At 49.9% G+C, this 27,335-nt stretch overlaps 1 protein-coding gene across 13 annotated transcripts in view; it reads right to left on the minus strand.

The window, feature by feature from the left end:
- The window catches only part of LOC123757975 (tyrosine-protein kinase Src64B), a 322,311-nt gene that overhangs the window by 263,191 nt on the left and 31,785 nt on the right, over window positions 1-27,335 (minus strand). For 4 of the 13 annotated variants that reach the window (XM_045742026.2, XM_069338848.1, XM_045742038.2 and 1 more), the window contains exon 2: window positions 23,987-24,046. The exons of the other annotated variants lie outside the window; for them this stretch is intronic. The gene's annotated coding sequence lies outside the window, so the exon portion shown is untranslated. The remainder of the gene's footprint in view (window positions 1-23,986; window positions 24,047-27,335) is intronic. 13 annotated transcript variants of the gene reach the window in all.

The raw sequence follows: 27,335 nt of genomic DNA on the forward strand, positions 1-27,335 counted from the left end.
AAAAAACTTGTTGAGCGTCTTAAACTTCTCAGAACTCTTGTTGGCAAAGGATTTGGCATTAACATAAAATATGCTCGTAGTTTTTATATTGCCTTTATACGATCTGTTGTTGATTATTATGCCTTGCATCTTCTTAATTTTTCTCCTAAACAATTACAAGGCCGAGATGTAGTACAGAATGATGCCATGCGCATCATCCTGGGTTGTCCTAGAACTGTCAGAATTGTTAACATGAGAAAGGAACTAAACTTACCTTCCATTTACGAAAGAATAGTTCTACTTAGTACTATGTTTTGCGCCAAAACTTTGAAAAATAATGGTCCCCCCAGCTCTATTCAAATTAAATTGAGATCCATTCTAAACAATTCTGACTGTTCCCTCAATCCGCCGCAAAAAGCTCCCTACAGTGTGTGGCTCAGTTGTTGTGCCTATAATCTTCAGAAACTGAATGTATCTCTTAACCCTGATAAAACTGTTCACTATATTCCCCCTTGGAAAGATGTGGAGGTCTCTCTGCATTATACTCCCATCAGTGTAAAACAAATGTATAACACTGACATTTTGAGATGTATAACATTAGAAGCTATTGACAGTCATCTTCAAATTCTCAAACCGACTGAATCCTATGCCTTTACTGATGGCTCTGTGCAGTTAGGCACTGGTAGAACAGGTTGTGCATGTGCAGTGTATAAAGGGAATGAAATGATCATGACTAGTACACAGAGATTGAACAACTGGGCAAGCACGACACAGACCGAGCTATTGGGTATTTATCTAGCCACTGAATACCTTAAGCTCAATGGTGGTGGAGTTATTTTCTGTGACTCTAAAAGTGCTCTGCAGTCCTTAAATAACCCATCACAATGTATGTCGGAAGTAGCTTGTAATATTAAATGGAATGTAATTTTTGCCAATGATAATAATTCTTGTATAAAATTTGTGTGGATCCCATCCCATGTTGGAGTTGAAAAACATGACTTTGTAGATCAATTGGCCAATGAGGCTTGCAGGAAAGAAAACATTGATTATGACTTTGGACTATCTAATGCAGTTATTAGAAACATACAAATTAAAGAAATTAATTCAGATTTAGAAGAACTAAGAAATGCACAGAGACCTGAAAGCTGCAGTATTAAAAGTTATGACAAGTTCTGTAATAATAGGTATTTGTATGGTCAGCACAGTAACCGGACCAGGCAATGTGATGTAGTAATTGCGCGAATTCGCCTTGGCTATAGACACATCTGGCAGGTTAGTGAGGCTGAGCCACTACCAGAATACTCAGATTGTAAACTCTGTGATAAACCTTTAATGCACTCACTAGAACACTATATTGATGAATGTGAAACCGTAAAGGACTTTAGACCTCCTGGCCTATTGTACCACCAACTGTGTAACTATTTTATTGACTCAGGTGTTCTGGACGACATCCTAACAATTTACCCAAAATTTGCTTGTCCATTTTAAAGAATGAAGAACAATTTCTATTTATACTCTAAGCTGCATCACTTATGAACCCATCCCTGCCCTTGTGTGGCAGTGCACAATAGAAAGTTGTTGTCACATATTCACACATTAAAACATTGATTGTAACCATGATATATATGTGCTTCAGCCTACAGTTTAGACCTATTGTCTTATGTATGACCCTCTGTCCTGCGTGACAGTGAATACTAGCATTAACCTCAATTTAATAAGACTATCAAAATTCTCAGATTAGGCAAAATTGTAATTAATTTTGTCAATAAAGATGTTAATAATAATTAATACGTCAGCAGGCTTTCCTGTCCGCGGATATCGTCTGATTCTGGCCTGATTCTCCATGTTACGCCGAGCGGCCGTGTCTCAGGGCGACAGACACATGCAAGCCACAGGAAAACTAAGACACACAACAGCCACAGAAGGTCGTAGTGTAGATAGTTTTCAATGCAGTTTATTGATAAATTTCCAGGAGTATCCCAAGTTGTGTGGTGTTCGAGTACCGAGGAGACTGGTCAAGCAGCCCGTCCTCCAAACAAAGACACAAAAGTGATTCCATGCACCCGCCAAACCACAGCTGTTTATGAATGACAAACGGTTTACACACTACTCACAACTGATGACGTCCGAACACTTCCGGAACAAGTGCTTCACTGACGACTTTTGTTCGAACCACAACGCTGTAAATGCTTCACCCACGTACTACAAATACAAATAATCGCCAACAGAACCTAAACACCTAACCTAACAAATGTCTATATATGCCCAATATGCTAATATATACATATTTGAGAAAATTCCTGTTGTGAATGAACAGCATGTAAAAATTTATGAATGCGTCTGTAAGGTCGACCGCTGGATGTAATGGACTTGAGTCGAGGACGGGTTGGGTCAAGTGGCTAGTTGGCGAGGTCATTGTTGGCTCTTGTAAGGCCGGGGTTCCAACCCCTCCCCCTCCCTTCACCAACCACCTCGTTATTGTCCCTTCATGCACACACCCTCCCTCATTCTTTTATTCCTACCCTCCCTCCTATTTTAACATCCCCTCACTAATGTTACTTACTGACCGTCCCACACTCATCTACTACCCCCCCGCAACCCTCTCTATTAGCTGCTGCTCTCTCTGTTCTTCGTCTTTGTCCTTCATTCTTATTCCACTTTCCTTTATTCCAGTAGAACACCTGTTCTCTTGGTGTTCTACACCTGTCAGCTCATTCTCCTCCCCCTCCAACACTTGCCCTTCTTCCCTTCACATTTCCCCTCCCCCTCCCCCCGTCACATATGACAGCCAGTGTCAGGAGAGCAAGAGGCGTGACTGTGGTTCAGTAAGGCACGACCAGTACACTACCTTCCCCAGGGTGTCAGAGTCCTCTCCAACCACGCGCCTTACCTGCCCTCGGGAGCCGCAGACGTTACCTCACCAAGCATGGCACACACATATAATATATTGCTACCAAAACACCAGCATCTTTACACACAGACCAACACACACTTCAAGATGTTACATCACCATAGATGACATTCACTCTAAACAGCTACCACCTACGGGCTACTTACATGTCCGTGCCACCTCTTGTGGAGGCTTAATCTTCAACAACAACAACAACAACAACAACAACAAGCATCTTTAAGTATACGGAGGTAGACTCCATGGAGGATACGGAGGCACCTGACCTTGTGTTTTCGGGGCTTAGTGTCCCAGCGGCCCGGTCGTCGACAAGGTCTCTTCGTTGCTGGTCTGGACCTGGATTCACGAAGCAGTTACGCAAGCACTTACGAACCTGTACATCTTTTCTCAATTTTTGGCGACTTTGTTTACAATTATTAAACAGTTAATGAGCTCCGAAGCACCAGGAGGCTGTTTATAACACTAACAACAGTTGATTGGGAAGTTTTCATTCTTGTAAACTGTTTAATAAATGTAACCAAAGTCGTCAAAGATTGAGGAAAGATGTACACGTTCGTAAGTACTTGCATAACTGCTTCGTGAATCTGGGTCCTGGTCAACCGGGCTGTTGGACGCGGCTGCTCGCAGCCTGACGTATGAGTCACAGCCTGATTGATCGGGTATCCTTTGGAGGTGTTTATCAAGTTCTCTCTTGAACACTGTAAGGGGTCGGCCAGTTATGCCCCTTATGTGTAGTGGAAGCGTGTTGAACAGTCTCGGGCCTCTGATGTTGATAGTTCTCTCTCAGAGTACCTGTTGCACCTCTGCTCTTCAACGGGGGTATTCTGCACATCCTGCCATGCCTCCTGGTCTCATGTGGTGTTATTTCTGTGTGCAGGTTTGGGACCAGCCCCTCTACTATTTACCACGTGTAAATTATTATGTATCTCTCCCGCCTGCACTCCAGAGAATACAGATTTAGGCCTTTTAGTGGGTCCCAATAGTTTAGGTAGCCTTCACGGAGGATACGGAGATTTTTCCAGAGCTTCTCCGTCAACATTTTCCACCACACGGGGTTGAACACTGCCATCATTAGTGGATAGTTTATTTTCCCAAGACTCTTCCATCCGTGATAAGCCTTCCTCTTCCTTACTTTCTCCCCTCTCCGTTTCATTCTCCACCTCACTCCCCACTACACACCATCTCTTTGTCATAGCTAATTTTTCTAGAACTTTAATCCTCTTCTCCAACCTTTGTAGGTATTCCAAGATGTGTGTACCGACCGCAGAGTCCACGACGCCGCCCGGCACCTCATCACCACCAGGGTACACTTATTGGGCTTTGTTTCCTACTGCCTTAATCGTCGCCTTGCCTTTCTCACAAATGTTGGTCACAGAGGCAATCGTTGTCTTTCCACTGTTTCTTCCCTGTTCCTGATGCACGATCTTGCCTTCCTTTGGAGCTTCGTTCACCCTGCTTATGGGTGGCGGCTTGGCATCTCTCACACGGGGCATCACGGGGCACAGAGATGAACCAGCACTGTGCATGCCTCGACAATTGCAGCAAGATGGCGAAAACAAAATTTCCTTCGTCACTCGTGGCTCCACACTGTCGCGAGTCACACTTCTTACCACAATACCGACACCTGGGGTAAAACTGCAATTGCCAGGCCAACTGTCCCCAACGAGAACACTTCATGTATAATGTAGGCTCCTCAATATAGTTTGCCACTTTCCTATATCCAAGTCCTCGTACAAAAAGTCTTTCAGGAACCTCACCCTTTAACAAGGCAACAATCTGGCTTTGTTTTTCACCACGAGCACTGTTCCTCTTAGCCCACAACACTTTCATTGTCGAGATGAAGAAAACCAGGATCCAAGTACGTCGGATACTACAAAAAACAATAACTTTAGTGTAAAGTATACCCACTTCAGGGTTAACCAAAACAACATTCTTAAATCCGTCAGTCGTTAAATGTTCCACTGCCTCTTCTGTCCCAGCCGTTACGTAGGGCCGGTGAACACCCTCTTAAATAAGGGTTCATATGCACTAAATTCCTTGGCCAATTGAACGGTCCAACCCAGCTTCTGAGGAAAAGTTAGTGGACATGTCGAGGAAAATAGCAGCCGCTTCCTTCCATTACCCTGTTGCATCCTTCCGGTGAGATTTTCCTCTTGAGTTTGTATAGAACTTTTGTGAACCAGGACCCGTCTGTCGTGGCTCACAACACGTCTTCCGTCCTACATCACTGTTAATATCACTTAACTGCCAACAGTTTTCCGTTTTTGTCTCCTAGTCAATGATCCCTGAAAAGGCTTGGGATCGTCTTGTTCATCAACCGTCAGAGTCACTGGTTCACACGTTCACAACTTTCTAGAGTCCTCCAACACGAGCACTTCCTCCGCCACGGCTGGAATAGTGCAGGGTCTTGTGGCTGGTGGTGAGAGAGAGAGGGGCGCGAGTGTAGGAGGCAGGGGTAGAGGGGGAGTAGAGGCAACAGGGGAAGAGGAGGGGGAGTAGAGGCAACAGGGGAAGAAGAGGAGGAGTAGAGACAGCAGGGGTAGGGGAAGAGGGAATATTGTAATTAGGTTATTCTCTCCCTCACAGCTGAGTGACTACGTAAATGAGTTTTCCACAAGTTGAGATCACCAGCACCACCAGCAGGGGACGGTCGCCACGCTGCCAGTCCTCTCAATTAATACCAACGATTTACGAACGAATTAACCAATCCGTTAAAAATGCGACGTACAAGTACATACTACAGCTCCGTAATATTGACGTTTTCTATGTATCTTGTACCTTGAGGAAGGGAGGGAGGAAGGGACGGAGGAAGGCTACGTTCTCTCCTTCTGCCACTACGTAAGACCACAACGAACCCAACCAACCCACCTAGCCTATCAAGGTCCACTCTCAGAAAACCTCAATACTACGGTGCTTTACATGTCGAGTAATTCGACGCATTTCTAAGAGATTGTTGGATTACGTCCAAAACAGTAGGTATTGGTGGAGGGCGGTGCGGGGCGTGTTGATGAGTGGTCGAGCAGTGTGTGTGTACGGTGACGAGACCCAGTAAGGTGACGAGACTAAGTAAGGTGACAAGACCCAGTAAGGTGACGAGACCCAGTAAGGTGACAAGACCCTGTAAAGTGACGAGACTAAGTAAGATGACAAGACCCTGTAAAGTGACGAGACTAAGTAAGGTGACAAGACCCTGTAAAGTGACGAGACCCAGTAAGGTGACAAGACCCTGTAAAGTGACGAGACCCAGTAAGGTGACAAGACCCTGTAAAGTGACGAGACCCAGTAAGGTGACAAGACCCTGTAAAGTGACGAGACCCAGTAAGGTGACAAGACCCTGTAAAGTGACGAGACCCAGTAAGGTGACAAGACCCTGTAAAGTGACGAGACCCAGTAAGGTGACAAGACCCTGTAAAGTGACGAGACCCAGTAAGGTGACAAGACCCTGTAAAGTGACGAGACTAAGTAAGATGACAAGACCCTGTAAAGTGACGAGACCCAGTAAGGTGACAAGACCCTGTAAAGTGACGAGACCCAGTAAGATGACAAGACCCAGAAAGGTGACAAGACCCTGTAAAGTGACAAGACCCTGTAAAGTGACGAGACTAAGTAAGATGACAAGACCCAGAAAGGTGACAAGACCCTGTAAAGTGACGAGACTAAGTAAGATGACAAGACCCAGTAGGGTGACAAGACCCAGTAAGGTGACAAGACCCTGTAAGATGACAAGACCCTGTAAGATGACAAGACCCAGTAAGGTGACAGACCCAGTAGGGTGACAAGACCCAGTAAGGTGACAAGACCCTGTAAGATGACAAGACCCAGTAAGGTGACGAGACCCAGTAAGGTGACGAGACCCAGTAAGGTGACGAGACCCAGTAAGATGACAAGACCCAGTAAGGTGACGAGAACCAGTAAGGTGACGAGACCCAGTAAGGTGACGAGACCCAGTAAGGTGACAAGACCCAGTAAGGTGACGAGAACCAGTAAGGTGACGAGAACCAGTAAGGTGACAAGACCCAGTAAGGTGACGAGAACCAGTAAGGTGACGAGAACCAGTAAGGTGACGAGACCCAGTAAGGTGACGAGAACCAGTAAGGTGACGAGACCCAGTAAGGTCATACGTCAGGCTGCGAGCAGCCGCGTCTAACAGCCTGGTTGATCAGTCCAGCAACCAGGAGGCCTGGTCGACGACCGGGCCGCGGGGACACTAAGCCCCGGAAGCACCTCAAGGTAGGTAAGGTGACGAGACCCAGTAAGGTGACGAGAACCAGTAAGGTGACGAGAACCAGTAAGGTGACGAGAACCAGTAAGGTGACGAGAACCAGTAAGGTGACGAGACCCAGTAAGGTGACGAGACCCAGTAAGGTGACGAGACCCAGTAAGGTGACGAGACCCAGTAAGGTGACGAGACCCAGTAAGGTGACAAGACCCAGTAAGGTGACAAGACCCAGTAAGGTGACGAGAACCAGTAAGGTGACGAGACCCAGTAAGGTGACGAGACCCAGTAAGGTGACGAGACCCAGTAAGGTGACAAGACCCAGTAAGGTGACAAGACCCAGTAAGGTGACGAGAACCAGTAAGGTGACGAGACCCAGAAAGGTGACGAGACCCAGTAAGGTGACGAGACCCAGTAAGGTGACCCAGTAAGGTGACGAGACCCAGTAAGGTGACCCAGTAAGGTGTGAGGAGGGGTGGCAGGAAGGTCCCTCACGTGCTGAAGGAGGGTACGGAAGCCCTGGGCATGCATGGCTCAACTCTCACAATGTTCTCACAGCATGTCTCGCTGACACACCTTTCTACACTACACAACCCACACCCTCGCCCCCTACATTATATATATGTCGTACCTAGTAGCCAGAACGTACTTCTCGGCCTACTATGCAAGGCCCGATTTGCCTAATAGGCCGAGTGATTTTCTTTATTTTCAATAAATTGTTTCCAATTGGTTTATTTTAATTATTAATATATTATATTAAGAGCATAAATTATTGATTTAGTTATTTTAGTTTAGGTTAGGTTAAGATATTCTAGGTTAGGTTAGGTAGGGTTGGTTAGGTTCGGTCATATATCTCATATATGGTCAGCGGACAGCACGCTGGACACGTGATCTGTGGTCCCGGGTTCGATCCCGTGGGCCGGCGGGCAGAGTTTCTTTCACCCTATGCCCCTGTTACCTAGCAGTAAATAGGTACCTGGGAGTTAGTCAGGTGTCACGGGCTGCTTCCTGGGGTGTGTGGGGGGGGGGGAATAGTAGTAGTAGAAACAGTTTATTGACAGTTGAGAGGCGGGCCGAAAGAGCAGAGCTCAACCCCCGCAAGCACAACTAGGTGTATACAACTAGGTGAATACATAAGTCCAGTTTCTGGCCAGCACGTGTGGCCTAGCCTCTAGGCCTGGCGGGCGGAACTGCTGCTACCAACAGGAGAAGAGGCACGGGCGGGCCTCTGGTGCCTTAAAACCAGTTGCCTCGGTCAGATCGGGCAGCTGCCCTACACTATATGAAGGGGAGTACAGTGTGTCAAAAAGCTAGCTACGTGATGCTAATAAATCCCCATCACACAGGATGGTTAGTCATACAGAAGCACGTGATAAGCAGTCTGCACTGACAGACTCTGGGTGCATTATGAGGATATCATCAACACAAGAGTGAATAAGGCAGCAGTGGTACTACAAGTCCCCATCTCGCAGGATGGTTAGTCATACAGGACCATATGTTCAGTACCTGCACTGGCAAATTTTAAGTGCACTATGATAATATCTAAGAGATTAAGACGCAATAAGTGTATTTTGAAGACTAACAATACCAAACAATATCTGTAACTAGCTGACATTGTAATTAAAAGGTGTGAAGGATAGATGTAATAGTTAATGCAATAATCTCCGTTGTGGCCTGATAAAGACCTTTTGTGCCCTCTGTAATCCTATTTTTGCGCTACCGCTCACAGGACGAGTATGGGGTGCACAGTAACTCAGCCGACTCTGGCGGCAACAATCAAAAAGCTGTCACTATTGCGTTACTTTGTATGGGTTACATCTGTGGCGGCTGCGACTTACCTACAGAGAAGAGAGAAGCCTCACTGTAAATAAAGAAGAGAAAAGTGGTGAAGCGAGTGAGGTGTTGAAGTGGACACAACGCATCATCAACCAGGTAGCCAATGTACCGGAGGTAATCAATAGCCCCGAGGCCAAATTTGTTTACAAACACTTTTAAACCGTTTAAATAACACAAACCACGCTCCACTGATAGTTTTACCTGCGTCATTAGTGTCGATCTGCACCGGACCACAGCAGGGCCCAGAGTGTACCACAGCAGGGCCCGGAGTGTACCACAGCAGGGCCCTGAGTGTACCACAGCAGGGCCCCGGAGTGTACCACAGCAGGGCCCGGAGTGTACCGCAGCAGGGCCCCGGAGTGTACCGCAGCAGGGCCCCGGAGTGTACCACAGCAGGGCCCGGAGTGTACCACAGCAGGGCCCGGAGTGTACCACAGCAGGGCCCGGAGTGTACCACAGCAGGGCCCTGAGTGTACCACAGCAGGGGCCCGGAGTGTACCACAGCAGGGGCCCGGAGTGTACCACAGCAGGGCCCGGAGTGTACCACAGCAGGGCCCGGAGTGTACCACAGCAGGGCCCGGAGTGTACCACAGCAGGGCCCGGAGTGTACCACAGCAGGGCCCGGAGTGTACCACAGCAGGGCCCGGAGTGTACCACAGCAGGGCCCGGAGTGTACCACAGCAGGGCCCAGAGTGTACCACAGCAGGGCCCAGAGTGTACCACAGCAGGGGCCCGGAGTGTACCACAGCAGGGCCCCGGAGTGTACCACAGCAGGGGCCCCGGAGTGTACCACAGCAGGGCCCAGAGTGTATCAAAGCAGGGCCCGGAGTGTACCACAGCAGGGCCCCGGAGTGTACCACAGTAGAGGCCCGGAGTGTACCACAGCAGAGGCCCGGAGTGTACCACAGCAGGGCCCGGAGTGTACCACAGCAGGGACCCCGGAGTGTACCACAGCAGGGCCCATAGTGTACCACAGCAGGGCCCGGAGTGTACCACAGCAGGGCCCCGGAGTGTACCACAGCAGGGCCCGGAGTGTACCACAGCAGGGGCCCGGAGTGTACCACAGCGGGGCCCCGGAGTGTACCACAGCAGGGTCCCGGAGTGTACCACAGCAGGGCCCTGAGTGTACCACAGCAGGGCCCGGAGTGTACCACAGCAGGGCCCCGGAGTGTACCACAGCAGGGCCCGGAGTGTACCACAGCAGGGGCCCGGAGTGTACCACAGCGGGGCCCGGAGTGTACCACAGCAGGGCCCGGAGTGTACCACAGCAGGGGCCCCGGAGTGTACCACAGCAGGGCCCAGAGTGTACCACAGCAGGGCCCGGAGTGTACCACAGCAGGGCCCCGGAGTGTACCACAGCAGGGCCCCGGAGTGTACCACAGCAGGGCCCGGAGTGTACCACAGCAGGGCCCAGAGTGTACCACAGCAGGGCCCGGAGTGTACCACAGCAGGGCCCGGAGTGTACCACAGCAGGGCCCAGAGTGTACCACAGCAGGGCCCGGAGTGTACCACAGCAGGGCCCGGAGTGTACCACAGCAGGGCCCGGAGTGTACCACAGCAGGGCCCGGAGTGTACCACAGCAGGGCCCGGAGTGTACCACAGCAGGGCCCGGAGTGTACCACAGCAGGGCCCGGAGTGTACCACAGCAGGGCCCGGAGTGTACCACAGCAGGGGCCCCGGAGTGTACCACAGCAGGGGCCCCGGAGTGTACCACAGCAGGGGCCCCGGAGTGTACCACAGCAGGGCCCAGAGTGTACCACAGCAGGGCCCAGAGTGTACCACAACAGGGCCCAGAGTGTACCACAGCAGGGCCCGGAGTGTACCACAGCAGGGCCCGGAGTGTACCACAGCAGGGCCCGGAGTGTACCACAGCAGGGCCCGGAGTGTACCACAGCAGGGCCCGGAGTGTACCACAGCAGGGCCCGGAGTGTACCACAGCAGGGCCCGGAGTGTACCACAGCAGGGGCCCCGGAGTGTACCACAGCAGGGGCCCCGGAGTGTACCACAGCAGGGCCCAGAGTGTACCACAGCAGGGCCCGGAGTGTACCACAGCAGGGCCCAGAGTGTACCACAGCAGGGCCCAGAGTGTACCACAGCAGGGCCCAGAGTGTACCACAGCAGGGCCCAGAGTGTACCACAGCAGGGAGCCCAGAGTGTACCACAGCAGGGAGCCCAGAGTGTACCACAGCAGGGAGCCCAGAGTGTACCACAGCAGGGAGCCCGGAGTGTACCACAGCAGGGAGCCCAGAGTGTACCACAGCAGGGAGCCCAGAGTGTACCACAGCAGGGAGCCCAGAGTGTACCACAGCAGGGAGCCCAGAGTGTACCACAGCAGGGAGCCCAGAGTGTACCACAGCAGGGCCCAGAGTGTACCACAGCAGGGCCCAGAGTGTACCACAGCAGGGCCCAGAGTGTACCACAGCAGGGAGCCCAGAGTGTACCACAGCAGGGAGCCCAGAGTGTACCACAGCAGGGAGCCCAGAGTGTACCACAGCAGGGAGCCCAGAGTGTACCACAGCAGGGAGCTCGGAGTGTACCACAGCAGGGCCCGGAGTGTACCACAGCAGGGAGCCCAGAGTGTACCACAGCAGGGAGCCCAGAGTGTACCACAGCAGGGAGCCCAGAGTGTACCACAGCAGGGAGCTCGGAGTGTACCACAGCAGGGCCCGGAGTGTACCACAGCAGGGAGCCCAGAGTGTACCACAGCAGGGAGCCCAGAGTGTACCACAGCAGGGCCCAGAGTGTACCACAGCAGGGAGCCCGGAGTGTACCACAGCAGGGAGCCCGGAGTGTACCACAGCAGGGCCCAGAGTGTACCACAGCAGGGAGCCCAGAGTGTACCACAGCAGGGAGCCCAGAGTGTACCACAGCAGGGAGCCCAGAGTGTACCACAGCAGGGAGCCCGGAGTGTACCACAGCAGGGAGCCCGGAGTGTACCACAGCAGGGCCCAGAGTGTACCACGTCAGGGCACCGAATAATGAGCTACACAACCCAGGACAACATGGATTTAGAGCGAGAAGATCCTGTCTGTCACAGTTACTCAACCACTGACAAAATCACAGAAGCTTTAGAAGAAAAGCAAAATGCAGATGTTGTATACACAGACTTGGCAAAAACATTCGACAAATGTGACCATGGAGTGATAACCCATAAAATGAGATCAATAGCAATAACTGGTAAAGTGGGGCGTTGGATTTTCAACCTTCTATCAAACCGAATGCAGAGAATGACGGTCAATCAAGGAAGATCAAGCCCAAGTGCAGTGAAAAGCTCTATACCCCCGGCCACAGTCCTTGCGCCACTGATATTTCTCATTCTTATCTCGAATATACACAACAATTCTAGTCACAGTTTCGTGTCATCCTTTGCACATTATACAAAATCTGCATGAAAATTGCCACTGTAGAAGACATTGAAAAACTACAAGCAGATATCTTTTGTAATAAGATTTGTAATAAGGTCTTCGATTGGACAACTGAAAATAACATGATGCTTAACAGTGACAAGTTCCAAGTACTGAGGTATGGTGGAAACGAGGAACTTACAGGATACACAAGGTACAGGACACAATCAGACCTACTCATAGAAGGAAAGCAACATGTAAAAGATCTGGGAATTATGATGTCTGACGACCTGACATTTAGTGAACATAACCGAGCAAATATAGCGGCGGCCAGGAACATGACAGGATGGATTATGAGAACGTTCAAATCCAGAGACCTCACAACAATGTTAATACTATTTATATCACTGGTGCTGTCCCGTCTTGAGTATTGCTCGGTACTCACTTTCCCTTTCAGAGTAAGAGAGATCTCTGTATTAGAGGGAATACAGAGAACATATACGGCACACATAGACACGATAAAACATCTAAATTATTGGGACCGTCTCAAAGCTCTCAAAATGTACTCTCTGGAAAGGAGACGAGAAAGGTATCAAATAATATATACATGGAAGATGCTGGAGGGCCAGGTCCCTAATTTGTACAGTAGAATAACAACATACTGGAGCGAAAGATACGGAAGGAAATGCAGAACAGAACCAGTGAGGAGTAGAGGTGCCATAGGTACAATCAGAGAACACTGTCTGAACATCAGAGGTCAACAGCTGTTCAACACCCTCCCAGCAAGCATTAGAAATTTTGCCGGAACGAAGGTGGATGTCTTCAAGAAGCATTTAGATAAGTTCTTGCAAGAAGTGCCGGACCAACTAAGCAGTAGTGGGCCTGCGGGCCGCTCCAAGCAACAGCCTGGTAGACCAAGTTATCCCAGGTGGAGTCTGGCCTCAGGCCGGGCTCGGGGAGAATAAGAACCCCGAAACCCTCTCCAGGTATACTCCAGGTATGAGGACAAGGAGTTCATAAAGGCGCAGTAAAATTATTTTACACCCATCTATACTTTACAGACAAACCCGTTTGAATAAATGTTGTAGATTATACTACATTCTGGCAGCACAATGTCTGGAAGCACAATGTCTGGAAGCACAATGTCTGGAAGCACAATGAAAATACACAACATTGGTAACATTAAAAATTGCAAAGTTTTTGTATACTGCAAATTTTTGTTGTTGTTTTTCTTTCCAAGTTACGATGTTGATGTATTGGGGAAAGTTGGATCATTTATCATGTAGATTATGTATAACATTTGAGAGAGTTTGAGGCAGGTGGAAGAGACCAGTTCTCGCCCCTTAAGTGTATAACATTTGAGAGAGTTTGAGGCAGGTGGAAGAGACCAGTTCTCGCCCCTTAAGTGTATAACATTTGAGAGAGTTTGAGGCAGGTGGAAGAGACCAGTTCTCGCCCCTTAAGTAGGAAGGAAAAGATTGGGTGAACTCCTTCATGTGTCATTGTCGCTTGCCCACTGACGTTCATGTCTGTCATACAAGTTTTAGCTAGGTTGGAATTGTTAGAAGAGCTTGGTTGTGCTGTTTGTCAATGGCTACACTAAAAAAGGTTATTAGGATTTTAGCCATGACCTTTGACAAGCCGCTGGCTTCCTGTCCTCGTCGAGGCCGCTAAGTTGTTAGTGACCCTCGGGTAAATAAAACTCAAGTAAGTTTGTATTGTCACGATTGACAACACAGTCAAGCTGTTCTAACCTAACTATAAAACTTGTATCATGGATATGAAGATGAGTTAAGCAGTGGCAATGACGTGTGAAGGTATTAGAAGTATCCACTTCTTCTGACACACTTCTTATACGTATTTAAGTTAGTGGAGCAAGAGCAAGACAGTTTACAAGGATCAATGGGGTGTGAAGGAGTACTTGGTGAGGTGTCTCTCCCTCTTTACCGGTCCACTAGTGAAGTATGTATTCCTCTGCTGCTGGACAATCAAGTTGTTGACTTCACCGTGGACACGGGCTCCCCTTACACCGTAATCACGGCTCCCTTGATGGAAAAATATGGCTTGGAGGCCGTAACAGAGAAGGATTTTAAGTGCTTAGATGAGTTGCAGTCTTCAGACTTTGATGATAAGGAGTGGCAGACGATGAAGTTATCAGAATTCTTGAAGGGACTCCTCAAGTCCAAGCCGTATTACCAGAGAGGTTTCTATCTTGACACAGAGGTTTACGTTTATGATGTTCCCACTAAAGTAGCTTTATTAGGCATGGATGTTTTAGTTGCATATAACTGCTCCATTATCAATGACATGAAAAATCCCCGACTATTAATGAGGCCACTAAAAAAGTAGATGATGCAAGAGGACACCGAGTACTATGTCACCAATTATTGTGACATACGAGTCAAGTCCAAAATCAACGGTAAGGATATCGAAGCCTTCGTGGAGACCGGTGCTCCTTTTACGACTATCAGTAGCTCTCGTGCCACTGAATTAGGCCTTAAATTCGAGGCATGTGAAGTGAGAGAATTAAGAAATATTCACGGAGAACCATGCGATGCCAACAATGTCATTAGGAAAGCAAAAGTTAAATTTGAAGGACTTAAATTCACTACTGATATATACGTGATCAATGACGAAGATGAGTTTATAATCGGAGATGATATCCTCCGGTACACAAATATAACCTTCACGCCAGAAAAAGCTGTGTTTGAACGAAATACGAATCCTACCAACATGGACATAAAATATCCTCAGCGTATTTCGCCTAACACCGGAGGTACAAATATTCCTCCAGCCCCAGAATCAGATTCCCAACAGAATACACAGCCCAAGACTCTCATAAACAGAATTGTAAAGTTCTTCACCGAAGTGAGGAGAGGATGTTCTAAACTCTTCATGTGATTTGTGTGTTGTGTTTGAAATACTGTACGCTGCTGATAAAGCCAACTGTTCCTTTCTTTCCTCTGGTCTTCCTGGATTGGCGCCTTCTTTGTTGTGTGTGTGTGTATGGGGGGGGGGGGGGAATTATCAGGGGGAAAGAGCCAAGTCATTACGACTATATAGCACTGGGAAGGGATCAGGATAAGGATTTGGGATGAGACGGGGGGGAAGGAATGATGCCCAACCACTTGGACGGTCGGGGATTGAACGCCGACCTGCATGAAACGAGACCGTCGGTCTACCGTCCAGCCCAAGTAGTTGGACTGGGGGGAGGGGATAGCTTCCAATATCAGCCTCCAGCATCACTAAGATTGGTCCAAGACATTATATAGACGGTGACTAAGATGCTTGCAGTGACGAGGGAGTGTGTAGTGAAGATGGTTACAGTGATTACCACAGAGTATTAAATATTGTTACAGTGATGAAACCAGTTAGTAACAGTGGGTACAGTAATGGTAGAGTGTAGTGAAGATTACAGTGATGAAACCAGTAAGTAGTGAAGATGGGTAGTGATGAAACTAGTGAAACCAGTAAGTAGTGAAGATGGGTAGTGATGAAACTAGTGAGTAGTGAAGATGGTTACAGTAATAGTAGTGTGTAGTGAAGATGGTTACAGTGATTACCACCGAGCATTAAATATTGTTAGTGATGAAACCAGCGAGTAGTAACAGTGGGTACAGTAATGGTAGTGTAGTGAAGATTACAGTGATGAAACCAGTACGTAGTGAAGATTACAGTGATGAAACCAGTACGTAGTGAAGATTACAGTGATGAAACCAGTACGTAGTGAAGATTACAGTGATGAAACCAGTACGTAGTGAAGATGGTTACACTGAAAGTTGTGTTTAGTGTAGATTGTTATATTGAAGGTCGTGTGTAGTGTAGATTGTTACATTAATTGAAGGTCGAGTGTAGTGTAGATTGTTACAGTGAAAGTAGTGTGTAGTGTAGATTGTTACAGTGAAAGTAGTGTGTAGTGTAGGTTGTTACAGTGAAAGTCGTGTGTAGTGTAGATTGTTACAGTGAAAGTCGTGTGTAGTGTAGATTGTTACAGTGAAGGTCGTGTATTCACCTAGCTGTGTTTGCGGGGGTTGAGCTTTGCTCTTTCGGCCCGCCTCTCAACTGTCAATCAACTGTTTACTAACTACTAATTTATTTTTATTTTCCCCACACCACACACACACACCCCAGGAAGCAGCCCGTGACAACTGACTAACTCCCAGGTACCTATTTACTGCTAGGTAACAGGGGCATTCAGGGTGAAAGAAACTTTGCCCATTTGTTTCTGCCTCGTGTGTAGTGTAGACTGTTACAGTGAAGGTCGTGTGTAGTGTAGACTGTTACAGTGAAGGTCGTGTGTAGTGTAGACTGTTACAGTGAAGGTCGTGTGTAGTGTAGACTGTTACAGTGAAGGTCGTGTGTAGTGTAGACTGTTACAGTGAAGGTCGTGTGTAGTGTAGACTGTTACAGTGAAGGTCGTGTGTAGTGTAGACTGTTACAGTGAAGGTCGTGTGTAGTGTAGACTGTTACAGTGAAGGTCGTGTGTAGTGTAGACTGTTACAGTGAAGGTCGTGTGTAGTGTAGACTGTTACAGTGAAGGTCGTGTGTAGTGTAGACTGTTACAGTGAAGGTCGTGTGTAGTGTAGACTGTTACAGTGAAGGTCGTGTGTAGTGTAGACTGTTACAGTGAAGGTCGTGTGTAGTGTAGACTGTTACAGTGAAGGTCGTGTGTAGTGTAGACTGTTACAGTGAAGGTCGTGTGTAGTGTAGACTGTTACAGTGAAGGTCGTGTGTAGTGTAGACTGTTACAGTGAAGGTCGTGTGTAGTGTAGACTGTTACAGTGAAGGTCGTGTGTAGTGTAGACTGTTACAGTGAAGGTCGTATGTAGTGTAGACTGTTACAGTGAAGGTCGTGTGTAGTGTAGACTGTTACAGTGAAGGTCGTGTGTAGTGTAGACTGTTACAGTGAAGGTCGTGTGTAGTGTAGACTCTTACAGTGAAAGTCGTGCCTGATTGTTACAGTGAAGGTTGGAGAGGTCAGTGAAGGACAGACGGAACTGCCTCCATCAACAACTATTTATATATACAAGAGGTCTTACATTCTGGTAGAGCCACAAGCACGCACAGCGTTTCCGACAGGTTCTTAATCCCAATTTTCCCAGGAATACGACTCGCCAAATCGTTTAACAACCAGGTACCCATTCACAGTCCTTCAGGGATCACTTCTTGGACCTATACTGTTCCTGATATATGTAAATGATCTTCCAGAGGGAATGGACTCGTTCCTCTCAATGTTTGCTGATCAGAGTTATGCCACTAGGCAAGTCCCAGAACCAAGAGGCATGAGTTACGAGGAAAGGCTGCGTGAACTGTACCTCACGTCGCTGGAAGACAGAAGAGCTTGGGGAGACATGATCACCACATACAAAATTCTCAGGGGAATTGACTGGATAGAAAAGTATGGATTATTTAACACGGGTGGTACACGAACAAGGGGACACAGGTGGAAGCTGAGTACCCAAATGAGCCACAGAGACATTAGAAAGAATTTTTTCAGTGTCAGAGAAGTTAGTAAATGGAATGCACTAGGAAGTGATGTGGTGGAGGCTGACTCCATACACAGTTTCTAGTGTAGATATGATAGAGCCCAGTAGGCTCAGGAACCTGTACACCAGTTGATTGACAGTTGAGAGGCGGGACCAAAGAGCCAAAACTCAACCCCCGCAAACACAACTAGGTGAATACTGCTGGGTGAACAGAGGCTACAGTTGACGATTGGCGCCCAGTAACTCCTCCCCGGCCAGGATACGAACCCAGGCCAAAGCACTAGCGAAACGAGTGTTTTACCACTGCGCCACGGGGATTGTCAAATCTATCTCCATATATGCAATATAATGCTTACCTAACATGAGGTAATTAAAACCTTATTAATTTGAGAATATAAATGTAAAATGAACTGTCAATCAAGTTTCCTAATACTCTTCCTCCCGACACCCGCGTCCCGACACCCGCGTCCCCACACCCGCGGCCCCACACCCGCGGCCCCACACCCGCGGCCCCACACCCGCGGCCCCACACCCGCGGCCCCACACCCGCGTCCCCACACCCGCGTCCCGACACCCGCGTCCCGACACCCGCGGCCCCACACCCGCGGCCCCACACCCGCGGCCCCACACCCGCGGCCCCACACCCGCGGCCCCACACCCGCGGCCCCACACCCGCGGCCCCACACCCGCGGCCCCACACCCGCGGCCCCACACCCGCGGCCCGACACCCGCGGCCCGACACCCACGTCCCGACACCCGCAGCCCGACACCCGCGTCCCGACACCCGCAGCCCGACACCCGCGTCCCGACACCCGCAGCCCGACACCCGCGGCCCCACACCCCACCTGAGGGTGTATAAGGGAAATATACGTGGAGGGAAAATAGATCGTAGTCGGTATATTAGACAACGGATGGTTAGAAAGGCGGGGTCCAAGAGCTGACAACTCGATTCTGCAGGCTCAAATAGTAAATACACGCACGTACACACTCACGCACGCACATACGTACACACGCACCCCCCTCCTCCCAGTCTCTGCACACACACAGACACACACACACACACACACACACACGAATCAATATTGTTCTCTTCTACAACGAGCTTGGCGAACTCTGCTTTAATATACGGCAGAAGCGCCGCCACCACCGGCGCCACCACCAGCACCACCACCGGCGCCACCACCGGCGCCACCACCAGCGCCACCACCAGCGCCACCACCAGCGCCACCACCAGCGCCACCACCAGCGCCGCCACAGGCTCCACCACCAGCGCCGCCACCACCAGCGCCACCACCACCAGCGCCACCACCACCAGCGCCACCACCACCAGCGCCGCCACCACCAGCGCCGCCACCACCAGCGCCACCACCACCAGCGCCACCACCAGCGCCACCACCAGCGCCACCACCGGCTCCACCACCAGCGCCGCCACAGGCTCCACCACCAGCGCCGCCACCACCAGCGCCACCACCACCAGCGCCACCACCACCAGCGCCGCCACCACCAGCGCCACCACCGTCACCACCACCAGCACCACCACCACCAGCACCACCACCACCAGCGCCACCACCGTCACCACCACCAGCACCACCACCACCAGCACCACCACCACCAGCGCCGCCACCACCAGCGCCACCACCACCAGCACCACCACCACCAGCGCCGCCACCACCACCACCACCACCACCACCACCACCAGCGCCACCACCACCAGCGCCACCACCAGCGCCACCACCGGCTCCACCACCAGCGCCGCCACAGGCTCCACCACCAGCGCCGCCACCACCAGCGCCGCCGCCACCACCACCACCACCACCACCAGCGCCACCACCACCCCTACCACCCCTCGGAGCACCACCAGTCTCTGGCGGTATGTCCGTCTGGCCTCCCCGGCCAAGTGTACCAAAAGGAGGCCACTGGAAGATAAACAAAGCACCGGTAAATTTGGTACCGGTAAAGTTTAGAAAAGGCGTAGACACAGGTGAAGGACGGAGACGGGCGGGAGGAGATGAATGAGGGAGGCAGGCAAAGATGGGAGCCAACTAGATGGAAAAGGGAGAGAAGAGGCTTTATAGGAGGGAGTAGAAAACAGGAATGAGAGGTAATGAGGAAGAGAAAAAGTGAAGTGAAAAGTAAACAAGACGGTGAGAGAGGAGAGCACTACTATGAATCTATAACAACTGGATATGATGTGAGGACAACCTAGGCAGCCAGACGTCCTTCCACACCTTGGTGCCTCGACTCACAACCGTATACAAAGCGAGGCCGTCGCTATACTGACACAACTAAAGTGCAAAGCTGGAGCAAAGGATGAGGCAGGGAAGAATGGAAAATAACAGACGGAAACAGGAAGCAGCACAGACGAACCGAGAGGGGATGGTTGACTGAATGACTGGATTACATGTAACTGCTTTAGCCCCCTAACCACGGGACCTGTGACTACGGCTCTTAACATCTCAACCAATATAGGACATATTGCCCGAACAAAAGCGGACGTGTTAGAAACATGAGCAGAAGAGGAGGGAGGCCAACTCTAGGCACCCACCTCACACTAACTCCAGGAATAACATCAATATTGTGTTGACAATCTGGGCTCCACTCTCCATCTGGATGCAAGATCGGAGAGGTGACCAGGGTTGGCCCCGGGCTTAGGGGACACAGGAGCTCCCACAACCCCATCCAGGTACAATGCAGGTACTATTACAAGGCTTAGCTTTACACGACGATGAAGTCCATGTCTTAGCCTTCGTCTAGAAGAGCGGCTTCAGTAGCCACACAACTGCACTCAACACGCGCAGCTGATGTTCTAAGGCAAGCAACTGGCGAAGAGGCAAGCTGAAAGGGAGGGAGAGGTAAAGAGGCGAAGGGAAGGGATGGAAAGGTAAAAAGAAATGGAGGAACGGGGGTATGGAACGAGGCAGATAGAAAACAAGCAAAAGATAAGAAGTTCAAAGAGAAAGGGTGGACGAAGGGAACACAGAATAAAATGAAGAGGGAGAAAACGGTAGAGAGGATGGGAGAGGGAGAGCAAAAGAGAATAAAAGAGGAAGGGAATGCGGATGATGTAAAAACATTTAGGGAGGGGGGGGGAAGGTGAAGTCAACAAGACACGAAGGGATAGGTAATAATGCAGTACAAGACGGGGAGGTGAAGGAAGGAGAAAGGGATACATGGAAGAGGAGAGATGGTGATAGAGGGAGGTATTGAGGGCCAACAATGCCACACTCCCAAGGTAAACACTCCACTTGACGCTCCCACTTGCTCGAGTGGCACTAGCTTACCTCTCCCCCACCCCCACCCTCTCCCTCCCCTCCTACACCCCCACCCTCTCCCTCCCCTCCTACACCCACACTCTCCCCCGCCCTCCTACACCCCCACCCTCTCCCTCCCCTCCTACACCCCCACCCTCTCCCTCCCCTCCTACACCCACACTCTCCCCCCCCTCCTACACCCCCACCCTCTCCCTCCCCTCCTACACCCCCACCCTCTCCCTCCCCTCCTACACCCCCACCCTCTCCCTCCCCTCCTTCACCCCCACCCTCTCCCTCCCCTCCTACACCCACACTCTCCCCCCCCCTCCTACACCCACTCTCTCCCCCCTCCTACACCCACACTCTCCTCCCTCCTATATCCACGCTCTCTCCCCCCTCCTACATCCACACCCTCTCCCTCCCCTCCTACACCCACACCCTCTCCCTCCCCTCCTACACCCACACCCTCTCCCTCCCCTCCTACACCCACACTCTCCCTTCCCTCCTACACCCACACCCTCTCCCTTCCCTCCTACACCCACACCCTCTCCCTCCCCTCCCCCACCCCCACCCTCTCCCTCCCCTCCTACACCCACGCTCTCCCTCCCCTCCTACACCCACACCCTCTCCCTCCCCTCCCCCACCCCCACCCTCTCCCTCCCCTCCTACACCCACACCCTCTCCCTCCCCTCCCCCACCCCCACCCTCTCCCTCCCCTCCTACACCCACTCTCTCCCCCCTCCTACACCCACTCTCTCCCCCCTCCTACACCCACACTCTCCCCCTCCCCTCCTACACCCACTCTCTCCCCCCTCCTACACCCACACTCTCCTCCCTCCTATATCCACGCTCTCTCCCCCCTCCTACACCCACGCTCTCCCTCCCCTCCTACACCCACACCCTCTCCCTCCCCTCCTACACCCACTCTCTCTCCCCCTCCTACACCCATTCTCTCCCCCCTCCTACACCCACACTCTCCCCTCTACACCCACTCTCCACCCCTCCTACACCCACACTCTCCTCCCTCCTATATCCACTCTCCCTCCCCTCCTACACCCACACCCTCTCCCCCTCCTACACCCACACTCTCCTCCCCCCCCCTACATCCTCGAGCCCAGTAGGCTCCGGAATCTGTACACCAGTTGATTGACAGTTGAGAGGCGGGACCAAAGAGCCAAAGCTCAACCCCCGCAAGCACAATTAGGTGAGTACTCTCTCCCCCCTGCTACACCCACTCTCTCCTCCCTGCTACACCCACTCTCTCCTCCCTGCTACACCCACTCTCTCCTCCCTGCTACACCCACTCTCTCCTCCCTGCTACACCCACTCTCTCCTCCCTGCTACACCCATTCTCTCCCCTCTGCTACACCCACTCTCTCCCCTCTGCTACACCCACTCTCTCCCCCCTGCTACACCCACTCTCTCCCCACTGCTACACCCACTCTCTCCCCACTGCTACACCCACTCTCTCCCCACTGCTACACCCACACCCGCTCCTACATTCTTATATACACGGGCCGCAAGAGCGCTCAGCCCAGGAAACATCTGGAGAACTTCAAGGTTGGTACCCAAGCTCCGTCCCAACTTTCCCTCCTCCCCCACTCCCAACTTTCCCTCCTCCCCCACTCCCAACTTTCCCTCCTCCCCCACTCCCAACTTTCCCTCCTCCCCCACTCCCAACTTTCCCTCCTCCCCCACTCCCAACTTTCCCTCCTCCCCCACTCCCAACTTTCCCTCCTCCCCCACTCCCAACTTTCCCTCCTCCCCCACTCCCAACTTTCCCTCCTCCCCCACTCCCAACTTTCCCTCCTCCCCCACTCCCAACTTTCCCTCCTCCCCCACTCCCAACTTTCCCTCCTCCCCCACTCCCAACTTTCCCTCCTCCCCCACTCCCAACGTGACAGAAGAAGAGGAAGGGTGAGGAGTAGGAAAGTCATGTTTGTTACGGAATAAAGTGCCATTACTATGTGAGGATGACGTGTGAAGTAATATCTTATGAAGAAACTATAGGTTTGGAAGGCAAGGCGAGAGTGCGCGCCCCGAGCGAGGACTGGTGCTCTACTGGCCCTCAGGGCTGGTACTGAGGGTTGTCACCAAGCCCTGGCCCGCGCGCCCGCGCACACAATAGGGGAATGGACACTGCTAAATGGCCAAAGGACACCTGGCCCTTGGCTCCAATAATTGTAGAGCCACTAATGCACTTTACAGGGCATACCTGGAACAGCCGTGTTCTAGACGCTCAAGTGTTGACATGGACAGTCTCGGGGAGGAATACCTCACAATTACGGACACTTGGTTAATAGGTCAGGGGACGGTCACCTCACTAATACGTTGAACAGTACAATTAACAGACAAGGGGTCGATAATTAACACAACTAGTTTATTTAGGTCTTTAGAGGAAGTTTCCAAGTGATGGTTCCCTAGCAGAGGCAGATGTACACGACACGGGCAACAGAGCCCTACTGACCTTCACAGTAGAGGTCACTATCTGAGGACACCTGGTGATCGTGCCCAGAGGTGCGGGGCGCGCGCGCACGCCCTCACACCCCGCATAAGTCTCATCTTGTATACAACTGTTGGGACGTGTGAGGTCCTTTGGTCTCCTTTGGTGTAGATTAGTAATCATGTGTGGGTTATCATGGCAGCAACCTGACTGGCAGAGTCGTTATCTCCTACGCACCTGACCTCACCTGACCTGACCTGGCTGTCGTGCACACCTGTGTGAGCCGTGAACGTTCACTCCCTACCCTAAGACTGGTAGTCGCCTCACCCAGACACATTGTGGTGTTCTCTTGCTACAGTATTGGCCAGCTGGAGGTGCCAATGGTCTTGTGTTTACTATACTACTATAGTTTACAGTCTACTATATCCTCGTGTTATATATATGTGTCGAGGCAAGCAGTCATACACTCCAACACACATAACACACACAAAAGATGGAGGGAAAAATAAACATATGTACTCACCAATGACTAAGAAACGTGTCATGTAGGAGGAGGAGGAGTACTCTTGAGGACTTCACTCACCTGAAAAGGAAAACACACTTTAGCGAGCTTTAGAAGCAAAGACCTCATCTTAAATTGAAAAACACACTAGAAACAGACACGGACCAGAAATATATTATCTGTTATTCGTCGAGACGAAAGGAGATTGCACTGATGGAAGGATAAAAGGTTTATCATTCGCTCACTTACACACAACAAACACAGCGCCAGAACCGTAAGGAATGAGTTACGATGAAAGGCTGTATCAATTACTGCTCCCGTGGACGGCAGACCAGAGTTAGGGGGAGACATGACCATACCAACAAGGTCACACAGGTAGAGGATCAGTACCCCAAGTCGCCACAGAGCAACCCGTCCTCCTGTTTACAGTGTACCTATTGTCACCGTCCTCAATAGTCACCAATTCGATAGTAGTACAGATAGTAGTATACTGACTACTAAGGAATTATTTTAAAATATATGAAGCTAAAAAAAAAACTTAATATTCCTAGGCCTAGTATAGCACACATATGTATTATATTAGACCTCAGATGTCGTGTATTAAGCCTAGGAAGGTTAGATTAGTTTAGTTTATTTGGTCAAAGCAACACAAGTAAAAAATAGTTTTCCGGTTTCTCCAACTCAATAGTACTGATTTCTACTTTCTAATGGATGGGCTGCACAGAGACATTAGAAAGACTTTTGTCAGTAGTTAACAAATGGATTAACCCAAGAATCGAGGTGGAGGAGGCAGACTCCAAACACAGTTCCAAATGTAGATAAGATTAAGCCCAACAGGCTCTGAAACATGTGCACCGCTTGACTGACATTTTTAAGAGACGGAACCAAAGATGCTAAGGTCAACCCTGGCCAGCACAACTATCCAGGGGCCAGATTCACGAAAGCACTTACGAACGTGTACATCTTTCCTCAATCTTTGACGGCTTTGGTTACATTTATTAAACAGTTTACAAGCATGAAAACTTCCCAATCAACTGTTGTTATTGTTATAAACAGCCTCCTGGTGCTTCGGAGCTCATTAACTGTTTAATAATTGGAAACAAAGCCGCCAAAGATTGAGAAAAGATGTACAGGTTCATAAGTGCTTGCGTAAGTGCTTTCGTGAATCTGGCCCCTGCACAATAGTGAGGGTGTTGTCCCTCCGTGCCGCTCCCAGCAACTGGTCACTGCACCTGGCCAAACAACGCGGCCCGCGAGCTCTCATTAACCACCAGTCCTTCCCTCCTCCCGGGATGCTAGTGAGCGTCTACAAGTTCTGGTATATTCCTTGCACAGTATCTTCTCTGGAACATAAGCAGTCAAAGTTAAGCCAGTTTTTACACAGGAAGTACCTGCCAGTACTTGGGTGGGTAGCTTTACGAGTTCAGTTGCTACAAGGCATCAAGAGCCTGCATGTATCAAGCATTTACACACCTTTGATGTCCGTAAATGTTTTACGGACATCAAAGGTCACACACCCATCCTTTGAGTGGTTAGCGGGTCCAACATCCATCCTTTGAGTGGTTAGTAGTGGATCCTTCACCCATCCAGTAAGCGGTAGAGGAAAAGGTTATATATAGTCATAATGGGCTGAGGAAGTGAAGCCAAGACTACGCTATACTTGCTGATTGGTCAGAAAGCTATTTTGGTGGCCTTAATAACCCTCCAGAGGTTGATAGGCGTCAAGTCCAACAACAAACCAAAACACACAATATACCTGGCCAGGGAGGCAGGTGGCAGGAACGACCCTTAGACGGTGTCAAGGAGCACTAACAAAGTTCACCTTCTCACCCCCATCTTCTCCACTATCAACCAAACAATAGCTTCTCCTCCCCTTCCCCCCCCACTAGCCCTCCCCAGATACACACCTGCTTGATACCTGGTTGATGGGGGTTCTGAGAGTTCTTCTACTCCCTGATTTGTGAGTTTGGACCACCAGGCTATTGCCTGGAGCCTGGCCGTTGTTCACAATCAGAGAACAATGTATCAACATCAGAGGTCCGCGGTTGATCAACATCCTCCCAACATAAGAAATATTGCCTGAACAACCGTGGACATCTTCAAGAGAAAACTAGGCTGTTTTCTAAAAGGAGTGCCGGACCAACCGGGCTGTGGTGGGTATGTGGGCCTGCGGGCCGCTCCAAGCAACAGCCTGGTGGACCAAACTCTCACAAGTCAAGTCTGGCCTCGGGCCGGGCTTGGGGAGTAGAAGAACTCCCAGAACCCCATCAACCAGGTATCAAGCAGGTATCCTCTATGTGTGAACCTATACTTGTACGAATAGGTCCAATACTGGCAGTGGTTTTTGCTTTTGATTTAGCATATGTGAAGAAATATTTTGGATTTTTCCTTATTTCTTGAATTGTTTTCTGTTCTAGTAGCTTCAATCTGTTATGAATGCTTCAGTCTCTGTTCGATATCTTCAATCTGCCTGTTTAAATTATTCCTTCTTTGTATAAAAAGTCGTGTCTGCTTAAGCGTTTCCGTTATTTGTTTCCTTCTTTTGTAGTGTCGTCTGCGTTCTCTTTCTACGTTGGACCTCTTTCTGGCTTTCCTCAACGGAACATGTTGCAGACAGCTTCAGAAGTCAGTTATTCTATTCCTTGTGTAGGATTTATTATTATTTAGAACAGTTTCCCATTGAATGTTTGTAAGTTCCCTGTTTATTTTCTCCCAGTCTATCCTTTTATTATAATAATTGAATTTATTGAATAACCCCGTCTCGCTTGATCTATTCTGAGTATTGATGGTAGTTTGCACTTCAATGAGCTTGTGATCTATGTGGTATCTGAGATTGTAATATTTCCGATTATGTCTTCATTGTTTGTGATGACCAGATCCAGAATATTTTCGTCCTAGTTGGCTGATATCTGTTGGTTGAGTGAAAATTTGTCACAGAATCTAAGCAGTTCTCTAATCTGTGGTTGGTTATGTTGGTCACCATGGAAGATAATATCAGGTATCGGGTTTGCCAAACTATCAAGGTATTTCTCCATTTTGTTGATCTGTTCTGTGAATTCCTTAGCCGTTGCATCGGGGGGGGGGGTGTATATTAGAATAATAACTAAGATTATTTTCTCTATTTTACTCCCAGTACCTCTACCACCTCATTTGTAACGTTAAGGAGCTCCGAGCATACAAGGTCTTCCCTAATGTACAGACCCACTCCTCCATGTGACCTATTTACCCCAGCTCACCTGTATAGGTTATATCCTGGTATCCAGAGCTCACTGTCCAACAGCTCCCCTGCTCGGGGGGCTTCTGGGAAAGCTCAATATTCTGCACTTGACTCAGTGAGGCCATTTATGAATTGTACTTTGTTTTTGTTCTT

Source organism: Procambarus clarkii, chromosome 40, assembly GCF_040958095.1.
Source record: "Procambarus clarkii isolate CNS0578487 chromosome 40, FALCON_Pclarkii_2.0, whole genome shotgun sequence".
Taxonomy (NCBI): domain Eukaryota; kingdom Metazoa; phylum Arthropoda; class Malacostraca; order Decapoda; family Cambaridae; genus Procambarus; species Procambarus clarkii.